General features: G+C 39.3%; 1 protein-coding gene across 7 annotated transcripts in view; it reads left to right on the forward strand.

Moving 5' to 3' along the window:
* STS (steroid sulfatase) overlaps window positions 1–14194 on the forward strand; it is a 552741-nt gene that overhangs the window by 400626 nt on the left and 137921 nt on the right. The gene's annotated exons all lie outside the window — the stretch shown is intronic.

A 14194-nucleotide genomic window follows, 5' to 3' on the forward strand; every position in this document is an offset into this window, starting at 1 on the left:
GTGAGATTATGGTTTCTGCATGTGCTAAAGGCCCAGGTTCAGGGATTCAACAAGACCGGGTAACACCGAGGCCCTCCATCTTTATGGTCATCGTATGGAACTGAGGGAGAAAAACATGCAACCTCGAAGTATGAGCTGTGATGTCACCAGCTGGCGATCAAACAGAAAATATGGTCCAGTTCCACTTTGGAGAGAACCCCTTGGGGCTTTTTGGTGCCACCTGCATCCTGGTGAAGTAGAATACTCTACACAGCCAATCAAGGAGAAGACAAGGGGAATGCAACGTCACCATGGCCATCCAGTGAAGGTACATCTGAGTGCTTCTCTCCTGCCTTTCTGTCTGGACATCAGAAGAACTATTAATAGTATTGGACCTGAAAGTCCTCCTTGATTATCATGATGGTGCTCTGGGTGGAGACAGATAAGATTGTTCCAACACTGGTAGTCCTGCAAAATATGGAATTATACTGAGATGTTGTTATAGGGGACAATTCTGTGATGGGCTGAATAGTTTTCCCCAAAACCCAGACGTTGAAGCCCTGTTGCCCCAGTACAGTCATCTCTCTACCCACATTGGAATTGTCTTCAGAATCCCCTCAGACACCATAATCCATGGCTGCGCACGTCCCTAATATAAAATATCATGTACAGGACCTCAGAGTGTGACTGTATTTGGAGATGAAGCCTTTAGAGAGGTGATTAAGGTACGATGAGGTTACTGGGTGGACACTAATCCAATCTGACTGATGTCCTCATAAGAAGAGGAAATTGAGACACACAAAGAGACACCAGGGGCACCTCACACAGAGTAAAGACCATGTGAGGACAGAGGCAGAAGACAGCTGTCTGCAAGCCAAGGAGAGAGGCCTCAGGACAAACCAACCTTGATCTTAGACTTGTGGCCTGCAGAACTGTGAGAAAAGAGATTTCTGTTTTGTAAGCGCCCCAGGCTGTGGTATTTTGTTATAGCAGCCCGAGCTGACTAATTCACCTTCCCAGTTTGTATAAACACAGAATGATTTCATGTTGAAACCCTGTGATGGTTAACTTTAGGTCAACCTGAGTAGGCTAAGAGATGCTCAGATCGCTGCTAAAACATGATTTCTGAGTGTGTCTGTGACGGTGTCTTTGAAAGAATCAGGCTGAAGGCACTTTGAAGGGCATAGAGGCTGCCCCTCCCACCTCCCCATCCACCTTTTCTCCACACCTGTGGCCTTACTGAGAGCAGGCGGCCACGAAGTACAGTCTGCAGGTTTAATCTGGCTCCTCATTTTTAAGAAGGCTGCCTGCTATCCACTTCAGGATATCCGCTTCGATTTCAGGATCCACTAAGGTTTGAGGTCCACATAGGGAAAATTACTACTCTGAATTATCTGAGGAAAGGAAGCCTGTACAGCCCAGATCCATGACTGAGAAATCCCCATCACTATACGTGGCAGACAGAATTGTGCATTTCGACAAACCAGAGTTTTTCCCAGAGTGGGTGCTCTGTGGTGGGTGACCCCTCGCATGAATGAGGGTCACACCAGATTCAAGATTCTGAGATTCTATCTTACTTATCTTTGAGATGATGGTGAAAAACTGAGATGACGGAAACGGACATTAGTTTTATCTTTCAGTGAAAAATTTAAGAGATTCTGGAAATGCATACTTAATAAGGAGCAAATCCATAAAATATTTCTCCTTTCTTTAAATTCTGGTGACCAAATTTGTTAATTTAAATTTTTGTCTATTTCTAGACCTGACTGTTTTTCCGTAGGCAGGTAGTGCTGAGAAGAAGAAAAGAAAATGATGACTTTGAGGTAGTTCTTTGTGTGATATTTTTAATGTTTTGTTAGATAATGTCATGCTACATCTTGTAGATGACTTGGAAACAGACACACACGCACAACCCCATATTGATTGTAACATCTGTATAGCATTAATGGAAAGATAAAGTATAAGGGAAAACAAGATCACAACTTGTTTTAAATCCTAGGAAAGCTATAATTCAATTCACTCTTTTAAGTATTTTGAGAGGATGTCATAGCTGTGTCAATATATTCAATTAAGTGCTGTTTCACTGACTCTATAATTCACTTGTACTCTGAAATTTCTGATGTTTCCTTAATTGATCAATCTTGTATTCACTTGAAATATACACGAATTACTTTTATTTATATTTGATCCGCCACCGACTGGGTTTGGATTTTCATTTCCTTTAGTGGAAATCTAACATTTTATTACAAGAAGAGTGTGTGGGTTTGTACCAGTGATTGCCTGTAGGGGTGAATCACTTAGACTTTATCTCTAGCTGTGGTAGATTGAAGATATGGTCGCACGTTTTTGGCAGTTCCCAGGAGATGGAAGCTCTTTCCCTACCCCTTCCATTGGGACTGGCCTCATGGTTTGCTTCCACCAATAGAATGCCATGAAGTGATGCTGTTAGAAATCCAAGCCTGAACTTCTAGAAGCTACATAGCCTCCCCTTCTGCTTTCTTTGACCCTGTTATAACGTGAACAAGCCCGGGCTACCCTCCTGGAGGAAGCGAGACCCTAAGGACAAGGGGCAGAGCTATTTTACCTGTCCCAGCCGAGGCCCCAGAAATAAGATACAGAGATCCCACAAGCCACAGACTTGAGCCATGTCCTCTGAGCCCCACCCAGATGATCACCCCACAGTATCACGAGAAAAATAAGCAGTGGCTGTTTTGAGCCATTACATTTTGAATGTATGATTCTGCATCTCTATAGAAAGGAGACAGTATCCCTCACCAAACATGCCCAAAGAGTTCATTACAAAATGAAAGTAGGCAAAGGCTGATCAAAGATAACAGCGTTAATTCAGACCTCAGTTGATGTAGAAACCGCAATTATGTGCTAATATTTGCTCTGTTCTTTTTGCAGTAAGGTGAGGCACAAAATCGTCTTTTTTTATAAGGTTGATCAAGGAAGCAAACAAGTTTGTCAGATAAATTTTCTCTTTCTGATGCCAGATTTTAAGAGGGATTTGTCTCATGGGCAGTTTATATAGTAGCTATGTTAAAGAAAATATAAAAAAATGTTTTTATATGTCTCATTCTAAAAACAGATGCTTACTAATCAAAGGGAGATAGTCTATTGTGAGAGGGGTGACTATTTCTGAGGACATATTTCGATAAAGGAACCACTTAGAAAGTATAAAGGTTATGTGCGATGATATGCCACTTAAAATACTTTCTCCAACAGATGCATAATTTCAGTTGTGTTTTTGTAAGAAGTTGTATACTAAATTCCACATTGTCCAGTTTGTCCCTGAATTAAGGCCTCTAATAGAATTATTCTGTGGGTGATGGCCTTGATGTTTTATTATTGAAAGAAAGATCTTTACTTACATGGTTGTCAAGAAAGAGAATCAATCCCAGTTTTGTCCACACACCCGATTTTTATCAATATGTATCTCATGAAACGGTAGCGGTTCAACAGTGCGTGCACTTACTCACTCGAGACTTCTCCCTTCTGTGACTTAGAGCGAGAAGGTACTATTTTGGCTTAGACAGTATTGTGCGTGGGTTACCCGTGGATCGTCACAAATGTAGAAGCGCAACCGCGTCGTGCTTTGGTGGTTCCGGTTTTGTGCATCACAGTGTCCCAAGGCAGCTGCCAGGATGAATTAGGTATGGGGTCCGCCCTGGTTTACCCGCACTCCTGTTGAATTAAACTGTGAGAAGCATCTGCTCTAAACAACGTTTTGTAGGGTCTACATAGCTGTTCTTTCTAACAGTTATGTTGCACCATATTCAACTGTTCCTTGAGGTATAGAGATTGCATGAGCGCCCTGATCCGTCATCCTTTCCTGCCGACACACCCTTCACAATGGGAGTTTGTGGCTCCTTCTAGCACAAGGTGGGAGAGAGTTCTGCACCGCTTGGTAATAAGTTTGCCCCGGTTTACATGCTATAGCCAGTGGGTGTCCACACTTGTGATATAAGCAGAGGTTTTGAAAGGGCTTGTGCTTTTCGGTTTGCTGCCACTGCTCACCCCAGTCCTGAGAGCGTGCCTGAGCAAGCTTGTTGTAAATAAGACATGTATGGTGACATTTCTCAGCTGACAACCAGACCTAGGCAGACCCTGTGAGTGAAGTCAGTAGACAGCAAAGAACCCAACTGAACGCAATCTAAAGATCCACCCTTCTGCTCATTAGCTAAATAACTGTACTTTAAGCCACTGAGCTAAGGGATGTTTGTTATGCGGCTTTACGGTGCTACTAGATAAGTGATCTTTTTTCAGCGTGCTCTTGTTTGATTGGTAATACACTGAAATCACCCCCCTAGAATAGAGTATGTGCATCTTATTTTTTGCCATGTATGCAGGCATGCGGTCAGTCCATCTTTTGGTTAAATTAATAAATTTAAGTTATTATGAGTTAATATAACATCCTCCAGCCCTCATATATTAACATAATGTGTTAATAATTATAACAATTATGTTACTACAAGAGGGGCAGAGTTCCATCGTTTCACACCATTATGAGGTTAACAGCTGTGTCACTGAGATGAAAAGTGGGTTTAGAGGTTATCACTTTTGAGGCATGCTGGTACTACTGCATCCTGGTGTCCTATGGAGGAAATCAACTAATAAAGGGGGAAAAGCTTCAAGATATATTCAGATATCCTTAAGAACACCAGGAAATTGGCTGCTTAATCAAAGCCGATAGAGAACCTGCATTTATGGAACTTACATTCTTGCCCGAAAGATAAAGCAATAAAATGGACATTGGCTGTCGAATCCCATGGCAGTGTGGCCTGCCTTTCTCTGCAGCAAAGGAGCCCTGTGTTCAAATCCTGGCATGATCATTACTTGGTTTGGAGAAGGTGGATAAGAGTCTTAAATTCTCTACACATCAGCTTTCTCACAAAAAAAAAATCAGGCTATTAATACTGCTTCCATAAGAGTGTTGCTTGGAGAATTGAATCAAACGGCATATTCAGAATGCTTAGCAGAGCACCTAGCAGATATTTAACTGTTCAGTAAATTGTAGTTATTATTATTAAGATGGTTTGCTGCTCCTATGAACCTGAAAATTCAGGAGCAACAGTTTATTTGGAACAAAATTAGTGTAGCATTCTGATGAGCTGTGCAGAAAAGCAATGAATCACAATATTTGTGATATAGAGAGTTGCCTCTCTTTGAAAATGGGGCAGATTTTTAAAAAAAATATTTCATCCTAAGGGACCCAGGCCCAAGGGGTTAGAAGAAGCACGGTAAGGATTGAGGTGTCTCATTGGAAACCAGATGTGGACACATCTGGAGAAAAGAGATCATCCAGAGCAATGCTCAGGTAGGTTATTCATCATACAGATTAGAACGGACCCTGCAGACAAAGTTACTGATGCTCCCAAATCATTAGTGATTTTTGGAATCCCACGAAGACTTTAGGAACTATGGAATCACCAACTTTGGTATATGTTAAATAATCACAATGATAAAAATAATTATCCATTAGGAGAAATGCAGAAAATGTAGAAAAGTGAAAACAAGAAGAATAAAACCCCAGAAATCTCTTTTTTCAGAGCATCAACGTTATGGTATATTGTCTCCCAATCTTTATTCTTCTTGACATTTAAAGGAGAGCCACAAACTAAATTGGAAATTACTCCACAGAAACAGAACACTTTTTTTTTCCCCTGAAAACAAAACAGGTGTTATTTCATTGTCTCTGACAGAGAAAGCTGAACAATGAATCTCAGACTCCAAACAAAGCATTTCAGAAAAATATCAGAGTTACCGTTTGCGCCCTTAAAATTGCTGTAATAGACCTCGGCAGTTTTGAATCTTTGTTCTACTAAAAGGTGAGAGGAAAATGTGCACAGGTGTCTGACATAAGCAAGATGGTATTAAACGGCCCTATATTAGTGGGTGGGAAATATGCTGATGAAACAGAACTAACACAATACCTTGACTAAAAAAGAAAAGTACTTACTCGGGTCTCTCTGTTAGAAACAAAGCACAACTCTGAAATGTGCTTCCGTTTTGAGTTTATGGGCACTCCAGCTAATCTCTTTTCTTCCTTAGGGTGTTTGAAAATGATCCGAGAATGCTTCCCATCAGCAAAATCCATGGATCATAGTGGTAGAAGTTTATTCGATTCCCTGATAGCCGTTCTAATTAGGCACATGAGACTATAGTGGTTGCCTCAAAGTTCTGTCCGGATCCCTCATAGGTTATGGATCCAAAAGGAGGTGGGATGCAGTACAGACTGACCCGAGCTGGGAAGGCTGTTGGAAAGCTAACGGGGCAATTGCTCTTTTAGGATTTGAGACTAACTCAGTGGATATTGGGTGGAAATAGATGTCCTGAGCTACAGTGACTCGCTGGGACCTTATAAAAACAGCATCTTGCCCTGGAGTGATGTAACTTGGGTCATGCCGTATACTCCTAGGTCTCCAGCTTGATGGACATCCGCCCAGCATCTCGATTAGCCAGCTCTGCATGGGCACACGTGCTTCTGTGGTTCTGAGTGCACAGCCCAGAACACTGAGGACCAAACAAACCTTCCAGTACATACGGGAAATTGCTAGTGAACCACTTCTGTGACTGAAGATTTAAGCCATATGAAGGCAAGAGATGTCTATTCATCATCCCCACCCCTGCATCCTGCAGAGGCAACGCAACAACTGAAGAGAACTTTTCAGGGCATGTGCTGAAGACGTGAATTTCTCTTTTCATTCTCTGTAGGGTTAATTTCCAAAGATACAGCAGAATGTAACAGAACAATGAATCAGTGCCTGGCGGATCCATAAGTCTTAACGAAGAGGCCTGACTGGTCATCTGCCAGATGACAGAGGAATCCCTCTTCCAATCATTGCTTTAACTCGATTTACAAAGAGCTGTTAAAAGTACTGAAGGGAGGTTCTAAATCACCGGCTTTAAAAGGGAATATCCGGAACACTCATAATCCTGTTTTTTTCTAGCCAGTACCTTGTTTTGACCATATATTAACTGAGTATCTACTTGAGTCCTTCTGTGTCTTTTCTATCAACACACCATGGTTTTGCACTTCTTAATCTGTGTCCGGTCCATAAATTTGTTTTTCATTGGCGTATAGTTGCTTTACAATGTTGTGTTACTTCCTGTTGTACAACAAAGTGAATGAGCTATATATGTACGCATATCCCCTCCCTCTTGGACCTCCCTCCCACCCCCCGTCCCACCCGTATAGGTCACCACAGAGCACCGGGCTGAGCTCCCTGTGCTATACAGCAGGTGCCCACTAGCTATCTGTTTTACGCGTGGTAGTGTATATATGTCAAACCTAATCTCCCTATTCGTGCCACCCTCCCCTTCCCCCGCTGTGTTCACATGTCCATTCTCTACGTCTGTGTCTCTATTCCTGTCATGCAAATAAGCTCATCTGTACCATTTTTCTAGTTCCACATATGACTTAATGTACGATATTTGTTTTTCTCTTTCTTTCAAAAAAAATTTTTAATTGGGGTTTAGTTGTTTTACAATGTTGTGTTAGTTTCTGGTGTACAGTGGAGTTCCCGGTGCTACACAGCAGGTTCTTATTCGTTATCTATTTTATACACATCAGTGTATCCATGGCAATCCCAATCTCCCAATTCATCCCACCACCACCCCTCACCCGCCGCTTTCCTCCCTTGGTGTCCATATATTTGTTCTCTACACCCATGTCTCTATTTATGTTTTGCACACTGGTTCATCTGTACCATTTTTCTAGATTCCACTTATATGTGTTAATATACGGTATTTGTTTACCTTTTTCTGACTTACTTCACTCTGTATGACAGACTCTAGATCCATCCGCGTCTCTACAGATGACCCAATTTCATTCCTTTCTATGGCTGAGTAATATTCCATTGTGTATATGTGCCACATCTTCTTTATCCATTCATCTGTCAGTGGACACTTAGGTTGCTTCCATGACCTGGCTATTGTAAATAGTGCTGCAGTGAACATTCGGGTGAATGTGTCTTTTTGAATTATGGTTTTCTCTGGGTATATGGCCAGTAGTGGGATCGCTGGGTCGTATGGTAGTTCTATTTTTAGTTTTTTAAGGAACCTCCATACTGTTCTCCATAGTAGCTTTATCAATTTACATTCCCACCAACGGTGCAAGAGGGTTCCCTTTTCTCCACACCCTCTCCAGCAGTTGTTGTTTGTAGATTTTTTTGATGATGCCCATTCTAACTGGTGTGAGGTGGTACCACAGTGTAGTTCTGATTTGCATTTCTCTAATAATTAGTGACGTTGAGCACCTTTTCATATGCTTCTTGTCCATCTGTATGTCTTCTTTGGAGAAATGTCTATTTAGGTCTTCTGCCCATTTTTTGATTTGGTTGTTTGCTTTTTTGATATTGAGCTGCTATCTTGCCCCTCCCCCCTTCCCTCTCCCCACTGGGAACCACTGCTTTGTTCCCTAGATCTGTGAGTCTACTTCTTTTAGAGAAAAGACACTATGTTGCTGTTGAAATATTTGAAAGTCACATGGTGGAGGGAATGAACTCCCCCTTTTGGATTCCAGAGGCCAGATGTAGATCTCCTGGGTGAAAGTCACCAGGAAACAGAAGTAAGAAAAACATGAAAATATATTAAATATAAGAATTGTATTAATAAATATAATGCTATTTCAGAAAGAACATGGATTAACATGGTTACAATTTATATTCGGTTTTCCAAAAATATCGGAGTAATTTTCATAATTGTATTTCTTGTGTTGTCTACCACTTAAGAAACGTTCAATAAGTACTCTTATCATTATTCTTGACGTTGTTACTCTTATTTTATTATTAATTCACAGTTTTCCCAGATATTAATCAAGTCTTGGCAGACACAGATTAGGTATCACTTATTCACTTCATTATCACCAGTACTAAGCATATTCCTGATACAGAAGAAATTCATTAATATTTGTTAAGTAATAAATAAAAAGAAAATAATGAAAGCAATGTAACCATTATCGCATGATGGTTAAAGAAAGATAAAAAGACATTGGAAGCCATGTAGGGAGACCAGGATATAATTATATTAGGAACCACTGTGAACCAATCACTAATATGGGACAATACATTTAGTCCCCATGAACCTTTCTGTAAGATCACAGGAGGTGTGCTGCCAGCTTACACCGAGACGCTAGCAAAGATGTCAACGAGGTCCCTCAGGAGGGCCCCAGGTGCTTCTATTTAGATTAGTTCTGGACTCCAGGAAACACACAAAAGACTTAGGAGAACAGAGTCTTAGGGCAACCTATGTGTGTTGTGTTAATCTAACAGTATGATGGAAATGTTTCTGCTTTTAGTCAAATTGCTTGTCACATAGAAAGAGTTTCCTTCAGTAACTGAATGCCCGAGAGCAATGACTGTTTTATCAACATTTTGGGTATGGGTAAACTAGTCTACAGACTATATTGGGTATGAGTAAGCTAGTCTGTAGACTTTACTGGGTATGGGTAAGCTAGTCTATGGACTTAATTGGGTATGGGTAAGCTAGTCCATAGACTTTATTGGGTATGAGTAAGGTAGTTTATATTCTCCATTGGGTATGGGTAAGCTAGGCTATGGACTTCACTGGATATGAGTAAGATAGTCTGCATTCTCCACTGGTTATGGGTAAGCTAGGCTATGGACTTCACTGGATATAAGCTGGTTTGTAAACTCCATTGGGCATGGGTGAGTTAGCCTGTGGAGTTACCTAACTGGGTATGGGTAAGCTAGTTCATCAACTCCACTAGGTATGGGTAAGCTAGTCCGTAGACTTCACTGGATATGCATAAGCTAATAATCTATAGATGCCATTGGGTATGGGTAAGCTAGCCTATGGACTTCTTTCATGAAAATTGATTTATCTGTGTGGGGAAAAATGCACAAATGAACATGAGTAAGTGTCAGGATGAGTCAACATTCCTGGGGACAAGAACCTGAAGAAAAGGGTCGGCACTGCTGTCCACTGAGAAAGAGAATGAATCTGTCCACCAAGCTTTCTCCTACTCATCGGGCCCAAAAAATGTGGAACAGCATAACCATATAACCAGTGCTTACTCATGTTTAAATACTCAGAACCACTAGCAACTTCCCCACGCTCCTTCTAGTTGCAAATAATAATAACAACAACGATAACAATAATAATATTAAGTCATTATAAGAAGCCCTTTGGCAGATGGATTCTCGGATGAATTTTTCTCAAAAATTAGTGACTGGTTAGAGAATGATTCTTCGAACACATGATGATTGATAGTGTTGGGGATTTAGGAAGACCTAAAGAAATTTGGCCAATGACATTAGGTTCCAAATAAGCATACTGTGAATTCGAAGGTTTTAATAGAGGACAAAATTCATTTTTTTTTAATTGGTTACCTCTTTGACATAGGTATTCTACCAACTTAGTGTTTGTAATACATAGAACATTTTGATTAATGTATTTATAATATTGATTACAGCTAGACAAGAAATGAATTCAGACATTTAAAAGTCAGACATTTAAAACTTTCTTATTTTTCAACAATGAAAAATTATAATAGATTAGAATTAGTCTTTCATTATAGCATGTCAGTGTTGCTTCTTAGCTCACAGAGTTTTTTTCTTTTTTTTCTTCCTCTTAGCTTTTTGGTGGCTAATTGATTTCTCTGACAAACTGACTAAAGAATATTAGACTCAGTAAATGAGAAGAAACTATTTAGATCATGTTGGTCTCAAGAAAAGTCATGAAAGTCTGATTATGCATTTCCTATCTTCACAAATCCTTCTTAGTTAATCATGTTCCTTGGCAAAAGCTTGTTGAAATGAGAGGTTATTTACACCTCTGTTTTAGACGTGTCGTCGGTGGCATTTTAGGCTCCCTGGTTTGTGGGTTTTGAGACGTGCTAATTGTGTAAGAAACCAGGTCTGCTCAGTCTGTAACAGCAGGCAGAGTCCATTCAGATGCGAGTGGGTTTGTAATGGAGTTTAATGAGTGCTTTATTTTATGTAGTACTGCGTACTTAACTCTCGGCTAAACAGAAATTATTATCCCATGCATCTGTTACAGAAGGACGGAAGTTGTTTAAAAGACAGTTTACCTATTATATGTTGGAATTGGGAGTCTTTCATGGCATTACAATATCCCAGGGAGGGAGAGGGTCCAAATTACTAGACTCATTTCATGGTGTCACTGAGTCCTGACAGATCAATTTAATATTTGAACGTCATTACTGTGACTATTTCTCATGCGATTTCAGGCTCCTGGTGTGTAACACAGGGGCACAGTGAGGATTTGGACTTGCAAAGACAGCTAAGAAAAAACATTAAGGTTTAGGAATAGAAGAAATTACAGTGGTTAGTCAACTAGTATGGAATATTCTAGAACGCTCTCCATTTTTAAGGTGACCAGATCCTAAAGATGGAATGAAACATACTCCAAGTGATGTGGACAGCCTTAGATTGTTTCAGAGCTCCCATTTGTGTATTTATCCAATAAGTATACAGACGTTACAGACACATTTCATTTCTATTTCTAGTCACCTTTACCCAAGTTGTTTCCTGGCAAGAGTACAGGTTGTCACAGCAACATGGAAATCCACTGGAGAAGGACTGACCGTACCTATTAGGCACCTTAGCCCTAAAATAAGCAATATTCCCTTTTCTCTGTTTTGGTTTGGAACACAAAATCTACAGCTATTTAGAAGCAGATATAGGGAGTTCCCTGGCAGTCCAGTGGATAGGACTCTGCACTTTCACTACAGGGGGCACGGGTTTGATCCTTGGTCGAGGAACTAAGATCCTGCAAGCCATAGGGCACAGCCAAAAAAAAAAGAACCATAAATGCTTTGTTAAATAAAAATTCACAAAAGTCATTCATTTTGTACAACTTGATCATAATCATCACCATAAAGTAAATAGATCTCACGATCGTTTTTATCTGCAATATTTTCTACTGCGAAGAATATGTTTCTTAATCATGTTCTTTGGTCTTGTAATAACAAGTCAGAAAAAAAAAAGGTACTCAAAAAGGATTTGACAAGACACTGTTGATTAATTCTATTAAAATACTAAGGTAGAAATTTCAAATACATCTGATTTCATCTTACTGGTATGTTTTTCTTTCATTTTTAACGGCAGTTATTGTTTTCTTTCTGATTTTACATGCAAAACATGTTCACTGCAGACAACTGGAAATACATAAGAGCATAAAGTAGAAGATAACAATTACCCATAATGCCCACCCCCCAGAGATAACCACCATTAGCATTTTGATGCATTTCCTCTCAGTGCCTACATATATTTTTTTTAATAATTGAAGTATAATTGACCCAACACTATGTTATTTCCAGTTGTGCAACATAGTGATTCAGTGTTCCTATACATTACAAATGCACCGCAATAAGTCTAGTTACCATGGGTCACTATACAAAGATATTACATTATAATGGACTGTATTTCCATTTACCATGGGTCACCATACAAAGATATTACATTATAATGGACTGTATTTCCCATGCTATACATTTCATCCCTGTGACTTGTTTATTTTATAAGTGGAAGTTTGTACCTCTTGATCTCACTCACCTATTTCCCTCACCCCCTTCCCCAACCCTGGCAACCATTTGTTTGTTCTCTTTATCTATATGCCTGTTTCTGTTTTATGTTTGTTCATTTGTTTTGATTTGTTTAGATTCCACATTTAAGTGAAATCATACAGTATTTGTCTTTCTCTGTCTGACATATTTCATTTAGCGTAATACCCTGTAGCTTCATCCAAGTCGCAAGTGGCAAAATTTCATCTTTTTATGGCTAATATTCCATTTTATATACATATATAATGAAATATTGCTAATATTTATGTATCACATCTTCTTTATCCATTTATCTGTTGATGGACACTTAGGTTGTTTTCATATCTCAACTATTGTAAATAACACTGCAGTGAACATAGGAGTGCATATATCTTTTCAATTAGTGTTTTGTTTTCTTTAGAAAAATACCCAGAATTTTAATTGGTGGATCGTATGGTAGTTCTATTTCTATTTTCTTGAGGGACCTCTATACTGTTTTCCATAGTGGCTGCACCAATTTACATTCCCACCAACAGTGTAGGAGGGTTCCCTTTTCTCCACATCCTTCCAACTTTTGTGATTTGTGGTCTTTTTGATGATAGCCATTCTGACAGATGTGACGTGATATCACTGTGGTTTTGATTTGCATTTCCCTGATGATTAGTGATGATGAACATCTTTTCACATGCTTGTTGTCCTTCTGTATGTCTTCTTTGGAAAAAGGTTTATTCAGATCCTCTGCCCATTTTAAAATTGGATTGTTTGTTTTTTTGAGGTTTAGTTGTATGGGTTTTTTTTTTTTTTTTGGTATATTTTGGATATTAACCCCTTCTTGAATATATCGTTTGCAAATATCTTCTCCCGTTTAGTAGGCGGCCTTTTTGTTTTGTTGATAGTTTCCTTCCTTGTGCAAAAAAAAAAAAATCTTTTTAGTTTGATGTAGTCCCATTTGTTTATTTTTGCTTTCATTTCCTTTGCCTGAGGAGACAGAGAAAAAAATATTGCCGAGACTGAGGTCAAAGATCTTACTGCCTGTGTTTTCTTCTAGAAGTTTTGTGGTTTCAGGTCTCACACTTAAGACTTTAATCCATTTCGAGAGTTTATTTTTGTGTACAGTGTGAAAACATTGTCCAGTTTGATTCTTTTACATGTAGCTGTCCGGTTTTCCCAACACTATTGAAGAGATTGTCTTTTCTCCATTGTATATTCTTGCCTCCTTTATCATAGACTAATTGATTGTATAACTTTGGGTTCATTTCTGGGCTCTCTGTTCTGTTCCATTAATCTGTTCATGTGTTTTTGTGCCAGTATCATATTGTTTTGATTACTGTAGCTTTGTAGCATAGTTTGAAATCAGGGCATGTGATTCCTCCAGCTATGTTCTCCTTTCTCAAGGTTGTTTTGACTATTTGGGGATCTTTTATGTTTCCATATAAATTTTAGAATTATTTGTTCTACATCTATGACAAGTGCCATTGGCATTTTGATAGGGATTGCACTGAATCTGTAGATTGCCTTTGGTACAATGGTCATTTTAGCAATACTGATTCTTCCAATTCATGAGCATGGTATACCTTTCCATTTGTTTGTGTCCTCTTCAGTTTCTTTCATCAATATCTTTAAATTGAAACAGGATTGGGTCTAGAAAAGGAGATTGAGGTGTGAAAACCATAACTGGTCTCACAA

The sequence above is a fragment of the Stenella coeruleoalba genome (assembly GCF_951394435.1).
Source record: "Stenella coeruleoalba genome assembly, chromosome: X".
Lineage (NCBI taxonomy): Eukaryota > Metazoa > Chordata > Mammalia > Artiodactyla > Delphinidae > Stenella > Stenella coeruleoalba.